This window comes from Salvelinus alpinus, chromosome 15 (assembly GCF_045679555.1).
Source record: "Salvelinus alpinus chromosome 15, SLU_Salpinus.1, whole genome shotgun sequence".
Taxonomy (NCBI): Eukaryota; Metazoa; Chordata; class Actinopteri; order Salmoniformes; family Salmonidae; genus Salvelinus; species Salvelinus alpinus.
In genome coordinates, this window is record NC_092100.1 from 25,143,180 (window position 1) to 25,157,520 (window position 14,341).

A 14,341-nucleotide genomic window follows, 5' to 3' on the forward strand; every position below is an offset into this window, starting at 1 on the left:
TCAATTTTTACTAACAACATGCCACTGACTTTGAGTAAAGCCAGAGTGTCTATGTATGTGGATGACTCAACACTATACACGTCAGCTACTACAGCGACTGAAATGACTGCAACACTCAACAAAGAGCTGCAGTTAGTTTCAGAGTGGGTGGCAAGGAATAAGTTAGCCCTAAATATTTCCAAAACTAAAAGCATTGTATTTGGAACAAAACACTCACTAAACCCTAAACCTCAACTAAATCTTGTAATAAACAATGTGGAAATTGAGCAAGTTGAGATGACTAAACTGCTTGGAGTAACCCTAGATTGTAAACTGTCATGGTCAAAACATATTGATGCAGTAGTAGCTAAGATGAGGAGAAGTCTGTCTATAATAAAGCAATGCTCTGCCTTCTTAACAACACTATCAACAAGGCAGGTCCTACAGACCCTAGTTTTGTTGCACCTTGACTACTGTTCAGTTGGGTGGTCAGGTGCCACAAAAAAGGATTTAGGAAAATTGCAATTGGCTCAGAACAGGGCAGCACGGCTGGCCCTTGGATGTACACAGAGAGCTAATATTAATAATATGCATGTCAATCTCTACTGGCTGAAAGTGGAGGAGAGATTGACTTCATCACTACTTTTATTTATGATAGGTATTGACATGTTGAATGCACCGAGCTGTCTGTCTAAACTACTGGCACATAGCTCGGACACCCATGCATACCCCACAAGACATGCCACAAGAGGTCTCTTCACAGTCCCCAAGTCCAGAACAGACTATGGGAGGCACACAGTACTACATAGAGGCATGACAACATGGAACTTCTACACCTGCATTGCTTGGTGTTTGGGGTTTTAGGCTGGGTTTCTGTACAGCACTTTGAGATATCAGCTGATGTAAGAAGGGCTTTATAAATACATTTGATTTGAACTATTTTCCACATCAAGTAACTGACACAAGCAGTAAAATTAGATTTTTAAAAAACAGATAAAAAAAACACCTTATGGAACAGCGGGGACTGTGAAGCAACACAAACATTGGCACAGACACATGCATACACACACGATAACATATATACATACACATGGATTTAGTAATGTAGATATGTGGTAGTGGTGGAGTAGGGGCCTGAGGGCACACAGTGTGTTGTGAAATTTGTGAATGTATTGTAATGTTTTAAAAATTGTATAAACTGCCTTAATTTTGCTGGACCTCAGGAAGAGTAGCTGCTGCTTTGTCAGCAGCTAAATGGGGATCCATAATAAATACAAATACAAATACAAATGGCACATATTGGTAGATGGGTAAAAATAAAAAGCAGACATTGAACATCCCTTTGAGCAGAGTGAAGTTATTAACTACACTTTGGATGGTGTATCAATACACCCAGTCACTACAAAGATAACTCAGTTGACGGAGAGGAAGTAAACCGCTCAGGGATTTCATCATGAGGTCAATGATGACTTTAAAACTGTTACAGAGTTTAATAGCTGTGATCTCCTGATCTTCCTCTTGAACTTGCAGACGTGTTGCTGTGCGTTTTGTTGCCAACCTTACTTTGCTAGCTGACAACTTTACGGTTTTTACTTTTTAATTACCGTTTATATTTTTAGTTTTTCCCTCATTCAACTGTTTCACTCCGGACGCTTTATCTGGACATGGTTCGTCAGCACCTTCAACAGCCGAAACTAAGTAGTAACATTAACATGATGCCTTCTAATTGCAGTCGCTGTACTCATAATATACAGGAGAACGATCGCCTTATGGCGAGGATAGCTGTGCTGCAAGCCCAGCTTCAGACGCAATCGTTAGACAAGGGTAATTTCAGTGTAGGAAAGGATGAAACAGCGTCTGTGCCACCAGTAAGTACAGATAGTAGTATAAATCCCCCCCGCACAGTCCCCGCAGCCGGACAACTTTCTCATGGCTTCTGGAGGGAAATGCTGTAGGAATGCTCAACTGGTGTCGCTCATTCAGCCGACAAACTTTCAACCGGTTTTCCCCTCTTATGGCTCAAAAATCAGCAGTAAGTATAAGCAGTGGAAAGAGGTGGCCATTTCAAACGGCCTCGTACTCAATTCTTGCTCGTACAATATGCATATTATTTATTACCTTTGGATAGAAAACACCTTCTAGTTTCTAAAACAGGTTTAATTATTTCTCTAAGTGAAACATAACTCTTTTTACAGCCCATTTTCTGTAAAAAGTGACTTTTCCAAGAAGCTATGTCTCTCTTCAAGATACTCTCTATAAAAGGCCTTGGCACTTAGGACTGTACAAACACGTCACACATCTTCCCCTGGTTGTCATGCGGAAGTGAGAGAAAAAATGACTTGATTATCTCTGTCAGGGACTGAAAAGAACATCTTTGAGTGATAAGTGCGCACTTTATATTTTTTTCTGGGCGCGAAGTAGGAACTGGACTGCGCTCCTGGAAAACACTCGTTATAGGTGAATATGACCTCCAGCTTCGATTTTCTTTGATACATGTCACAATCTCATCCTAAAGTATGTTTTTTGAATATACTTTAATTATATTATTGAAATTTATTCTGGACTTTAGACGTGATGCGACGCAAGAATTTTGTCAAGACGGAGAGGTTAGCACGGCATGGCCAGTGTGCCATGCTAATTCAACAGGGACATCGTTCGTTCTAGGTCCAAATGAACACGGTTCTGAACAAAGGACCCTTTGGAGAACATTCTGATGGAAAATCAACAAAGATAAGGACCCAATTTGGGATGCTTTTTCATATATCTGTCGAACTGTGCTATCGCTAGCGTTTGACTAGAATCAATGCTGCTGTGTGTTAGCTATTGTAGTAAGCTAATATAACGATATATTGTGTTTTCGCTGTAAAACACTTCAGAAATCGGAAATATTGTCTGTATTCACAAGATCTTTCTCTTTCATTAGCTATCCACCATATATTTTTCTGAAATCTTTTCTGATGTGAAATTAGAAGTTGACGTTGGTGTCTGTTTTCTCTGGCTACTGCCGTGCGATTTCTGACTGTAGCTATGATGGTGGCAGTAATGTAAAACTGATTTATAGCTAAAATATTCAACTTTTTCGAACAAAACATAGATTTATTGTGTAACATGTTATAGGACTGTCATCTGAGGGAGTTTTTTCTAGGTTATTTAGGTTAGTTCTAGGTTAGTTAGGTTGGCTTTGCATGCTAGCTGCATGCTAGCTGCATGCTACCGGTGCTGTGAAAAATATCTGTCTCTCTTTTTGTATTTGGTGGTGAGCTAACATGAATATATGTGGTGTTTTCGCTGTAAAACATTTAAAGAATCTGAAATATTGTCTGTATTCACAAGATCTTTCTCTTTCATTAGCTATCCACCATATATTTCTCTGAAATGTTTTCTGATGTGTAATAAGGTAGTTGACGTTGGTGTCTGTGTTTTCTCTGGCTACTCCCGTGCGATTTCTTACTGTAGCTATGATGGTAGCAGTAATGTAAAACTGATTTATAGCTAAAATATGCATTTTTTTTGAACAAAACATAGATTTATTGTGTAACATGTTATAGGACTGTCATCTGAGGTAGTTTTTTCTAGGTTATTTAGGTTGGTTTTAGGTTAGTTAGGTTGGCTTGTGCATGCTAGCTGCATGCTAGCTGCATGCTACCGGTGCTGTGAAAAATATCTGTCTCTCTTTTTGTATTTGGTGGTGAGCTAACATAAATATATGTGGTGTTTTCTCTGTAAAACATTTAAAAAATCGGACATGTTGGCTGGATTGACAAGATGTTTATCTTTCAAATGCTGTATTGGACTTGTTAATGTGTGAAAGTTAAATATTTTACAAAAATAGATTTTGAATTTCGCGCCCTGCACTTGGACAGGCTGTTGTCATATTGATCCCGATGTCGGGCTTGCAGCCTGAAGAAGTTTTTAAGTAGCGAGTCGGAGTCTGAGGCCGAGTCTTCTCTTGTCTCTACTCCTCCCGTTAGGGGGTCAGAGACGCTAAAGCTTCCCACCATTAGCTCTGACAAATTCAAAACCCTAGTCATTGGCGACTCCATTACCCGCAGTATTAGACTTAAAACGAATCACCCAGCGATCATACACTGTTTACCAGGGGGCAGGGCTACCGACGTTAAGGCTAATCTGAAGATGGTGCTGACTAAAGCTAAAACTGGCGAGTGTAGAGAGTATAGAGATATTGTTATCCACGTCAGCACCAACGATGTTAGGATGAAACAGTCAGAGGTCACCAAGCGCAACATAGCTTCAGTGTGTAAATCAGCTAGAAAGATGTGTCGGCATCGAGTAATTGTCTCTGGCCCCCTCCCAGTTAAGGGGAGTGATGAGCTCTACAGCAGAGTCTCACAACTCAGTCGCTGGTTGAAAACTGTTTTCTGCCCCTCCCAAAAGATAGAATTTGTAGATAATTGGCCCTCTTTCTGGGACTCACCCACAAACAGGACCAAGCCTGACCTGCTGAGGAGTGACGGACTCCATCCTAGCTGGAGGGGTGCTCTCATCTTATCTACCAACATAGACAGGGCTCTAACTCCTCTAGCTCCACAATGAAATGGGGTGCAGGCCAGGCATCAGGCTGTTAGCCAGCCTGCCAGCTTAGTGGAGTCTGCCACTAGCATAGTCAGTGTAGTCAGCTCAGCTATCCCCATTGAGACTGTGTCTGTGCCTCGACCTAGGTTGGGCAAAACTAAACATGGCGGTGTTCGCCTTAGCAATCTCACTAGGATAAAGACCTCCTCCATTCCTGCCATTATTGAAAGAGATCGTGATACCTCACATCTCAAAATAGGGCTACTTAATGTTAGATCCCTCACTTCAAAGGCAGTTATAGTCAATGAACTAATCACTGATCATAATCTTGATGTGATTGGCCTGACTGAAACATGGCTTAAGCCTGATGAATTTACTGTGTTAAATGAGGCCTCACCTCCTGGTTACACTAGTGACCATATCCCCCGTGCATCCCGCAAAGGCGGAGGTGTTGCTAACATTTACGATAGCAAATTTCAATTTACCCAAAAAAAATGAGGTTTTCGTCTTTTGAGCTTCTAGTCATGAAATCTATGCAGCCTACTCAATCACTTTTTATAGCTACTGTTTACAGGCCTCCTGGGCCATATACAGCGTTCCTCACTGAGTTCCCTGAATTCCTATCGGACCTTGTAGTCATAGCACATAATATTCTAATTTTTGGTGATTTTAATATTCATATGGAAAAGTCCACAGACCCACTCCAAAAGGCTTTTGGAGCCATCATCAACTCAGTGGGTTTTGTCCAACATGTCTCTGGACCTACTCACTGCCACAGTCATACTCTGGAATTAGTTTTGTCCCATGGAATAAATGTTGTAGATCTTAATGTTTTTTCTCATAATCCTGGACTATCGGACCACCATTTTATTACGTTTGCAATCGCAACAAATAATCTGCTCAGACCCCAACCAAGGAGCATCAAAAGTCGTGCTATAAATTCTCAGACAACACAAAGATTCCTTGATGCCCTTCCAGACTCCTTCTGCCTACCCAAGGACGTCAGAGGACAAAAATCAGTTAACCACCTAACTGAGGAACTCAATTTAATCTTGCGCAATACCCTAGATGCAGTTGCACCCCTAAAAACTAAAAACATTTGTCATAAGAAACTAGCTCCCTGGTATACAGAAAATACCCGAGCTCTGAAGCAAGCTTCCAGAAAATTGGAACGGAAATGGCGCCACACCAAACTGGAGGTCTTCCGACTAGCTTGGAAAGACAGTACAGTGCAGTATCGAAGAGCCCTCACTGCTGCTCGATCATCCTACTTTTCCAACTTAATTGAGGAAAATAAGAACAATCCAACATTTCTTTTTGATACTGTTGCAAAGCTAACTAAAAAGCAGCATTCCCCAAGTGAAGATGGCTTTCACTTCAGCAGTAATAAATTCATGAACTTCTTTGAGGAAAAGATCATGATCATTAGAAAGCAAATTACGGACTCCTCTTTAAATCTGTGTATTCCTCCAAAGGTCAGCTGTCCTGAGTCTGCACAACTCTGCCAGGACCTAGGATCAAGAGAGACACTTAAGTGTTTTAGTACTATATCTCTTGACACAATGATGAAAATAATCATGGCCTCTAAACCTTCAAGCTGCATACTGGATCCTATTCCAACTAAACTACTGAAAGAGCTGCTTCATGTGCTTGGCCCTCCTATGTTGAACATAATAAACGTCTCTCTATCCACCGGATGTGTAAGAAACTCACTAAAAATGGCAGTAATAAAGCCTTTCTTGAAAAAGCCAAACCTTGACCCAGAAAATATAAAAAACTATCGGCCTATATCGAATATTCCATTTCTCTCAAAACTTTTAGAATAAGCTGTTGCGCAGCAACTCACTGCCTTCCTGAAGACAAACAATGTATATGAAATGCTTCAGTCTGGTTTTAGACCCCATCATAGCACTGAGACTGCACTTGTGAAGGTGGTAAATGACCTTTTAATGGCGTCAGACCGAGGCTCTGCATCTGTCCTTGTGCTACTAGACCTTAGTGCTGCTTTTGATACCATCGATCACCACATTCTTTTGGAGAGACGGGAAACCGAAATTGGTCTACACGGACAAGTTCTGGCCTGGTTTAGATCTTATCTGTCGGAAAGATATCAGTTTGTCTATGTGAATGGTTTGTCCTCAGACAAACCAACTGTACATTTCGGTGTTCCTCAAGGTTCCGTTTTAGGACCACTATTGTTTTCACTATATATTTTACCTCTTGGGGATGTCATTCGAAAACATATTGTTAACTTTCACTGCTATGCGGATGACACACAGCTGTACATTTCAATGAAACATGGTGAAGCCCCAAAATTGCACTCGCTAGAAGACTGTGTTTCAGACATAAGGAAGTGGATGGCTGAAAACGTTCTACTTTTAAACTCGGACAAAACAGAGATGCTTGTTCTAGGTCCCAAGAAACAAAGAGATCTTCTGTTAAATCTGACAATTAATCTTGATGGTTGTAAAGTCGTCTCAAATAAAACTGTGAAGGACCTCGGCGTTACTCTGGACCCTGATCTCTCTTTTGACGAACATATCAAGACTGTTTCAAGGACAGCTTTTTTCCATCTACGTAACATTGCAAAAATCAGAAATGTTCTGTCCAAAAATGATGCAGAAAAATTTATCCATGCTTTTGTTACTTCTAGGTTAAACTACTGCAATGCTTTACTTTCCGGCTACCCGGATAAAGCACTAAATAAACTTCAGTTAGTGCTAAATACGGCTGCTAGAATCCTGACTAGAACCAAGAAATTTGATCATATTACTCCAGTGCTAGCTTCCCTACACTGGCTTCCTGTTAAGGCAAGGGCTGATTTCAAGGTTTTACTGTTAACCTATAAAGCGTTACATGGGCTTGCTCCTACCTATCTTTCCGAGTTGGTCCTGCCGTACATACCTACACGTACGCTACGGTCACAAGACGCAGGCTTCCTAATTGTCCCTAGAATTTCTAAGCAAACAGCTGGAGGCAGGGCTTTCTCCTATAGATCTCAATTTTTATGGAATGGTCTGCCAATCCATGTGAGAGACGCAGACTCGGTCTCAACCTTTAAGTCTTTACTGAAGACATTCATAGTTGACCAGTAGGGTCAAATAATAATCAGAGTGGTTATAGATGGTGCATCAGGTCAGTACCTCAGGAGTAAATGTCAGTTGGCTTTCCATAACCGAGCATTCAGAGGTTAAGACAGCAGGTGCGGTAGAGAGAGGGAGAGAGAGAGAGAGGGTGAGAGAGGGTTGAATCAACAGGTCCGGGATAGGGTAGCACAGTTTTTACTGGTGTCCTGTTTGATCTCATGTCTTCAGTAGGTCATATGATTGAGTGTAGTCTGGCCCAGGAGTGTGAAGGTGAACGGAAAGGCTCTGGAGCAACGAACCGCCCTTGCTGTCTCTGCCTGGCCGGTTTCCCTCTCTCCACTGGGATTCTCTGCCTCTAACCCTATTACAGGGGCTGAGTCACTGGCTTACTGGTGCTCTTTCATGCCGTCCCTAGGAGGGGTGCGTCACTTGAGTGGGTTGAGTTACTGACGTGATCTTCCTGTCTGGGTTGGTGCCCCCCCTTGGTTTGTGCTGTGGTGGAGATCTTTGTGGGCTATACTCGGCCTTGTCTCAGGATTGTAAGTTGGTGGTTGAAGATATCCCTCTAGTGGTGCGGGGGCTGTGCTTTGGCAAAGTGGGTGGGGTTATATCCTTCCTGTTTGGCCCTGTCCGGGGGTATCATCGGATGGGGCCACAGTGTCTCCTGACCCCTCCTGTCTCAGCCTCCAGTATTTATGCTGCAGTAGTTTATGTGTCAAGGGGGCTAGGGTCAGTGGGTTATATCTGGAGTACTTCTCCTGTCTTATCCGGTGTCCTGTGTGAATTTAAGTATGCTCTCTCTAATTCTCTCCTTCTCTCTTTCTTTCTCTCTCTCGGGGGACCTGAGCCCTAGGACCATGTGTCAGGACTACCGGGCATGATGACTCCTTGCGGTCCCCAGTCCACCTGGCCTTGCTGCTGTTCCAGTTTCAACTGTTCTGCCTGCGGCTATGAAACCCTGACCTGTCCACCGGACGTGCTACCTGTCCCAGACCTGCTGTTTTCAACTCTCTAGAGACCGCAGGAGTGGTAGAGATACTCTTAATGATCGGCTATGAAAAGCCAACTGACATTTACTCCTGAGGTGCTGACTTGCTACACCCTCGATAACTACTGTGATTATTATTATTTGACCATGCTGGTCATTTATGAACATTTGAACATCTTGGCCATGTTCTGTTATAATCTCCACCCGGCACAGCCAGAAGAGGACTGGCCACCCCTCATAGCCTGGTTCCTCTCTAGGTTTCTTCCTATGTTTTGGCCTTTCTAGGGAGTTTTTCCTAGCCACCGTGCTTCTATACCTGCATTGCTTGCTGTTTGGGGTTTTAGGCTGGGTTTCTGTACAGCACTTCGAGATATTAGCTGATGTACGAAGGGCTATATAAAATAAACTTGATTTGATAAGAGAGAACTGAGGATGAATCAAAAACATTGTAGTTGCTCCACAATATTAACCTAATTGACAGAGTGAAAAGAAGGAAGTCTGTACAGAATAAAAATATTCCAAAACATGCATTCTGTTTGCAACAAGGCACTAAAGTAAAACTGCAAAAAAAATGGCCAAACAATTAACTTTTTGTCCTGAATACAAAGTGTGTTGTGTTTGGGGCAAATCCAATACAACACATTACTGAGTAACAACATATTTTCAAGCATAATGCTGGCTGCATCATGTTATGTGTATGCTTATAATTGTTAAGGACTGGGAGTTTTTCAGGGTAAAAAATTAACAAAATGGAGCTAAACACAGGCAAAATCCTAGAGGAAAACCTGGTTCAGTCTGCTTTCCACCAGACACTGGGAGATGAATTCACCTTTCAGCAGGACAATAACCTAAAACACAAGGCCAAATCTACACTATACTCTTAGAAAAAAATATGCTATCTAGAACCTTAAAAGGTTCTTCATCTGTCCCCGTAGGAGAACCCTTTTTGGTTGCAGGTATAACCATTTTGGTTCCAGGTAGAACCCTTTTTACAGAGGGTTCGACCTGGAACAAAAAAGGGTTATCCTATGGGGACATCCGAAGAACCCTATTGGAACCATTTTTTCTAAGATTGTGGGGTGGCTGACCAAGAAGACAGTGAATGTTCCTGAGTGACCGAGTTACAGTTTGGACATAAATCTACTTGAAAATATATGTCAAGACCTGAAAATGGCTGTCTAGCAATGATCAACAACCAATTTGACAGAGCTTGAAGAATAAAAAATAAAAAAATGGGCAAATGTGGCACAATCCAGGTATGGAAAGTTCTTGGAGACTTACCCAGAAAGACTCACAGCTGTAACCGCTGCCAAAGATGCTTCTACAAAGTATTGGCTCAGGGGTGTAAATACTTATGTAAATTAGATATTTCTGTATTTAATTTACAATAAATTAGCAAACATTTATAAAACATGTTTTCACCTTGTCATTATAGGGGTATTGTGTGTAGATGGGAAAGAACATTTCATCCATTTTGAATTCAAGCTGTAACACAACAAAATATGGAATAAGTCAAGGGCTATGAATACTTCTGAAGGCACTGTACATAGCTACCTCAATTACCTTTTACCCCTGCACATTGACTCGGGACTGGTACTCCCTGTATATAGCCATGTTATTTTTTTAATTGTTATTCGTTCACTCTGTATTTATTCCTCTTGTCACAATTTTTTATTTATTATTTAACTCTGCATTGTTGGAAAAGGACCTGTAAGTAAGCATTTCACTGTTAGTCTACACCTGTTGTATACAAAGCATGTGACAAATACAGCTGTATTTGATTTCATGTGAAATAATTCTCCACTATTAATCAAGCCTTTACAGTGCTTTACCTGCTCAAACACAGTTTGAGAATATGTATCGTGCACATGGCATCAGAGCAGTAAGCAAGGTATTCATCTTCATCCTCCTTGGTCATAGTGGGCTGTTTTTTCTGCAGCACTGCTGTTTCTGCTGAAGGTCCTGGGTCTCCTACAGATATATTATGTATTACATTATACTGTATAACAGCAATACAGATCAACATTAGAAAAATACAGACATATCTATCAAAATTAAAACCATCTTTTACAAATGTATGAACTAAGTAATACTAAATCTTTGTTTGTTTTTGTCAACCACGCATTTTTATGACACAGTTATTATCTGTAAAGAACCCTTTAGTTCTTTAGATTTTATCCTATGTTTATCCTATTATCATATGTTTTGAAGTACCCTCTCAAAACGAGCATGTATGAGGTTGGCCTTATCGACAAGCCACTTCTTCAGGTCAGCTGTATAGCAGCCTGTCTGGTCAGGTTCTCTGGGTCACCCAGCTGAAACGGTGCTAAGATGTCCAGCTTCTTCACCTCCTGTCAAAGACGCTCCTCTTTGGCCATGCTCTCCTGGACATGACATGAGGTAGAGAGGAAATACTGTAGGGTAAGAAGGCGGCACCGAGTGTCAGCCAGCCTTCTGTGATGAGAGGGTGAGTGTAATTCTTACTAGTGCCTCTCAGCGACAGCGTGCTCTCTCATTCCTCACTGTGTTGTAGATGGAGATGTGAAGCTCAGTACTGCCCTCTTCTTGTTCTCTTACACCCAGTATTGCCCTCACCTGAGCAAAAATACTGTTTATTACTTTTTTATTTCTCTAATTTGAAGACATGTCAGAAATGGTCTATTTATTCATGCCAAAGTACATACACAACACATGCACACCTCTTTCTCAGACTCCTTGATTGTGCCACATTCTCCTCCTTCATCATATAGACTAACATTTCATACAGAGATTCTTACTTGGCTTCTAATGGATCTACCTGAAAGCACATACATAAAGACCATTGGACAAACACCACAGTTACTTAACCCACATAACGGAAGAACATTATATCTCAAATTGCTGGTGGCACCAAATAGATGATCTAAGCCAGGTGTAAATTCTGTAGATTGTTTAGCTACTGTTTATTGCCCCTGAAGATTACACCTGAAAGGTGGATGCCAGGTGGATAGGTGGGAGCCATCTGAAGGGTGAAGGAGTGTGGGTTTTGGGAATCCCCTGAATCTCTGGGCTTGAAGTTTCTCCAAGCAGGAATAACCCGGTCATCCTCCCTGTGGTATGTCATTTGGATCCTGTCCTCAGACACCAGGAAAATCCATTCTGCTACATCCTCCCCAGCTGTCTTGGACCCGTCTCGATTGAACCACTCCACCACCTTCTGCTCATAACCTGTACAGCCTGAATTTAAAATGGATTAAATTGAGATTGTGTCACTGGCCTACACACAATACCCCATAATGTCAAAGTGTAATATATATTTTTGTCATCTTTTCATGAACTCAATCTGTGACCAATAATCGTGTTTAACATGATTTTTGAATGACCACCTCATCTCTGTACCCCATACAATTATCTGTAAGGTCCCTCATTCGAGAAGTGAATTTTAAACACAGCTTCAAACACAAAGAGCGGGTCGAGAGCGGGTCAAGAGTTTCAAGTTCCTTGGTGTCCATACCACCAACAAACTATCATGGTCCAAACATACCAAGACAGTCGTGAAGAGGGCACGATAAAACCTTTTCCCCCTCGGGAGACTGAAAAGATTTTGCATGGGTCCCCAGATCCTCAAAAGGTTATACAGCTGCACCATTGAGAGCATCCTGACCGGTTGCATCACCGCCTGGTATGGCAACTGCTCCGCATCTGACCGTAAGGCGCTACAAAGGGTAGTGCAAACTGCCCAGTACATCACTGGGGCCAAGCTTCCTGCCATCCAGGCGGTTTCAGCCCATAAAATTGTCAGAGACTCCAGTCACTCATGATTATAGACTGTTTTCTCTGCTACCGCACGGCAAGCGGTACCGGTGCGCCAGGTCTTGGACCAAAAGGCTCCTCAATAGCTTTTACCCCCAAGCCATTAGACTGCTGAACAATTCATAAAAATCGCCACTGGACAATTTACATTTTCAATTGCTAGACTAATGGTCATGAGCACTCACCTCAATTTAGCTAACACTTCCCAGCCTAATTGTAACCAAATATCCAATAATATAATCTGACATTGATTGATTTTGTCAAGACGAGATCCCATGCTTTTCTCAAAGCAGGACAATGGCGCTGTCCCAAATCAAAACGGTGCTAAAAATTATAGTTGACCACACACAGCGATTGCTTTACATTTATTAGAGTGGTGGATTACTTTGGGAGCTTCACGTAACCACGGCTATGAACTAAGCGGCGCATTCAGTTAACTACAATTTGTTTTGCACCAGCGCAAAAGATTCGAGTCTGACCCAAAATCATTTGATCAATGGAGTTGATCAAGAATGGTTCGCAAAGGCCACTATCTCACAGTCAAGTCCCAGCCACCATTCACGATCACACTTATCTTTGTCTAAGTTTGACCATCCTAAGGTGCCTTGTTTGAAATATACGGCATGTCCTTATAGGGAAGTTGGGATTAAGGAACAGTTTCCCAGACAAATGCATGAATAACCCCAGCATGAGAGCTCATTCTTCATATGCCAGTCCAATTCAGGTGTCACATGGGCTGGTCAACAATGGGTGTTAGCAAATTAGGTACATATAAGGGCAATGCACATCAGCACTTTCCAGATGGCATTTTAGCTGCTGAGTGGCTTCCTGACATGTGACAGTTCAGTTCCATGGTGTCTCTGTCTGTAGTAACTGCCAGAGGGGAGGACTGATGGCGGATTTAAGTTCTGGGAGATTCAGGATGACATTAACATTGGTGAGGTGCAATTCCTATGACATGTGAAGGCCCTCTAAGTTGATGGCATTTCTTGTCAATGAGTGTCAGTTCATTGTGGTGAACACCTGCCTTTATGCGCTTGTCATGTGTGTGGTTTCATCCTCTCGACATACCATGATGTCACCAAGTCAACATATACAGCAACTCCAGGGCAGACTTTTCAACCGGAACAGCATAAGAGTGTCACCGGAACATGTCAATGTGCATCACGAATGCAGTAAGCCAGCATAAGGTAATGTTGGATTCAGGCAGCCATATTGGACTATATGAATCAAACTCACTTCTATATGATAAGGAGGTGACATTATAGCCCAATTCTGTAGGCTTAAGTTATATTCCACAGTGGGGGGCAAGCTGTAAAGCGAGGGAGCGGGTGTCCGAGTCCATGGTTGTATTCTCTTTCCTTTCATTGGAGCCTCATCGTTGCCTCATTGATCCTCAAAGAGGCTTGTGAATTGAAATACTTGGTGTTGCCATGCCAGGCAGTCTGCTGCCTTTTATATACACAGGCAAAAGTGTTTGAGTAATTATGGTGGGGATATTGGATTCCCAACATACACTACGTGACCAAAAGTATGTGGACAACTGCTCGTCGAACATCTCATTCCAAAATCATGGGCGTTAATATGGAGTTGGTCCCACCTTTGCTGCTATAAAAGCCTCCAATCTTCTGGGAAGGCTTTCCACTAGATGTTGGAACATTGCTGCAGCAACTTGCTTCCATTCAACCACAAGGGAATTAGTGAGGTCGGGCACGGATGTTGGGCGATTAGGCCTGGCTCACAGTTGGCGTTCCAGTTCATCCCAAAGGTGTTCGTAGTGGTTTAGGTCAGGGCTCTGTGCAGTCCAGTCCTTCCACACCGATCTTGACAAAACATTTCTTTATGGACCTTGCTTTGTGCACAGGGGCATTGTCATGCTGAAACAGGAAAGGGTCATACCTAACTGTTGCCAAAAAGTTGGGAGTACAGAATCGCCTAGACTGTCATTGTATGCTGTGGCGTT